This window comes from Nicotiana tabacum, chromosome 6, assembly GCF_000715075.1.
Source record: "Nicotiana tabacum cultivar K326 chromosome 6, ASM71507v2, whole genome shotgun sequence".
NCBI classification, from domain to species: domain Eukaryota; kingdom Viridiplantae; phylum Streptophyta; class Magnoliopsida; order Solanales; family Solanaceae; genus Nicotiana; species Nicotiana tabacum.
In genome coordinates, this window is record NC_134085.1 from 11459121 (window position 1) to 11461590 (window position 2470).

General features: G+C 36.5%; 1 long non-coding RNA gene across 1 annotated transcript; it reads right to left on the reverse strand.

Annotated features, from left to right (window-relative positions):
- Nucleotides 1-289: 289 nt before the first annotated feature.
- Nucleotides 290-1625, reverse strand: LOC107815873 (uncharacterized). Its single transcript, XR_001654806.2, has 2 exons — nt 1267-1625; nt 290-660 (listed from the first exon to the last, which is right to left on the reverse strand). It is a non-coding gene; the product is annotated as an uncharacterized LOC107815873 (long non-coding RNA).
- Nucleotides 1626-2470: the final 845 nt, after the last annotated feature.

A 2470-nucleotide genomic window follows, 5' to 3' on the forward strand; every position in this document is an offset into this window, starting at 1 on the left:
CATCAACAATAAGCAACCACTTACATTGTAAAGACATATTTAGATTGAAATCTTGCCAAATAACCCCACTATTAATGACCAAAAAAAACATATCTTAAGCCTAAAACTCAGAACCTCATAGACATACTTCATTAAGCAATGTTTATTAAAAATGAAAGAAACATGCAGCATCAATAAAACTCTCACACACAACTATATATAATATAATATGTTTCTACTTCACAAGTGATAACAAAAAGTAATTATAGTTTTAACACTAATTATAAGGGACAAATTCCACCAAGTAGAAAAAAACTTACCTGGAAGTAGCTCTCTCTTTTAGACAATCAAACAGAATAAATGCCAAAATATCTAGTAATATAATCAAACAGAATAAATGCCAAAACAGAATAATTTAGTAATTTGAAGCTGGATTTAGAGATGACATCCAAAGCAATTACAAGTTCTGGGAGTGAAAGAACAGAAACCAAAAGGCCTATGTGGTATATTGCAGTTGATAGCATAGCAACAAGGAGAAGGCACACAATAGCCTTTTGCCCCACCACAACAAGTGCAGATTGCACAAATCTTGAAGCTCCCAAGCTTTCTTCTTGTCTCATTTAACATCACCATCATCTTCTCCTCAATTACTGGTACCATCTCTGGCTCTGCCCCATTTACCTACGATTAACGGTTCAGAATGAGCGTGATCATATTATATACATATATTTGAAAATTTTGCTTGTAAATTTACACATAGTTCGAACCAAAAGCAATATTTGAGTAGTTGTATAAGTAATATTAAAAAAGGGTCGCTCGGTGCACTAAGCTCTCGTCAGTGGTGAAGGCAGAATTTTCGCTAAGGGGATTCAAAAAAAGAAAAAATTTTAATTAAAAGAAATTATGGTCAATGGGAATTGAACCAGTGACCTCATAAAGGTTTTGAACCCCTTGACCACTAAGCTATACTTTTGGGTTGTATCAATGGGTGTAATTTTTCGGCGAAGGGGGTTCGATCGAACCCCTTCCGCCCCCTAAATCCGCCCTTAGCTCCCATTATGCGCGGGGTCCAGGCAAGGGCCGGACCATAAGGGTCTATTGTACGCAGTCTTACCCTGCATTTTTGCAAGAGGTCATTTCCACGGCTCGAACTCGTAACCTCCTGATTACATGACAGCAACTTTACCAGTTACGCCGAGAATCTCTTTGCAGGAGTAATATTGGAAAGAAAAAACAATAACTACAAAGTTTGTACAAGAATTGACAGAGAATAGTGAAAGGACTCACATGGGAATTTGAGGCTCCATAACTTGTAACTAACATAAGGAACATAAGGAGGAACAGAACCCCACTACTAACAGTAGCAGACATGATCTTTTCTTTCCTTTGTACAAACAAGAATGCCCTTTGTGTTGTTTGCTAACAAAGAGTTAGGGGAAGAATTTTGTGGGAAAAAATGGAGTGAGAAAGCAATTGTGTTTGTGCTTTTGATCTCTATACAGAGAGGGTATTATGTATATTGGAATCAGTTTCTCATTAAAAAGGTGGTTTAGAAGGAAGATGGAAGTGGGGAATGACTTAATGGTGTTGAACTGTCAAGAAGTTATTAATTTTGGAAGTATTTTGAAAGTGGTTTGGGCAGTGCATAGCAAATGTATCGATGGGGTTGAATTGAATTTCTTTTGTACAAAATTTATATTGTATAATTAGAATAAAAATAAACTATATATAAATTATTGATTCTCTTAGTAGTTAAGTGTATTCGTTCATGATACAAATTTACACTTTTTAATTATCTTACTAAAATTTCTGCTCTGCAGGTGAGTGTGGACATAATTTCTTAAGGAGGAAATGGATTGGGGAAGGTAAAATAGAAAAGGAAAAAAAAATAGGAAACTTGGGAAAGTAAGCAAAGAGTAGAGCAAACGTAATTAGCCTCACAGGCAAATCAGTGAGTGAACGTCATTGTGTGTAATTATTGTGCCTAACAACTAGAATTACAACTTTTACTACGGTTTCTTTTTCCTTTTTGCCTATTCACGTAGTTTTTCCAAATGAAAAGACTAGCCATAATATGGGAAAACAAATACATTGTATAAAATGGAGTAAGTTGATTAACAATCATTTGAAAAAAGGAAGGAGAAAAAAAAGGCAATCTCCTCTCCTTTTTGTCTTGGCGCTAGCCCTGCCCCGTCCTCAGCCTTTTGTGGAGGCCACAACCTGAGGCTCTGGCTCCTGCTCAGTTGCGGCTGACGTACGTGTCCTCATCATCTGTAAGATAATCGAAGAGTAAAGATCCAAACTTCAGGGTAAATCAAAACTGCATGATAGAGAATGAAAAAATGTGAAGCTTCCTAAATGTCTCATAGGTTCTCGAAAATAAGTATAGATGTTTTCATACCGATTCGGAAGACTCTACTAGACATGCGCGTGACTCGTGAGACATATGCAACCTAGGTTGTTATACCAACTTGTCACGATCCAAAATCCC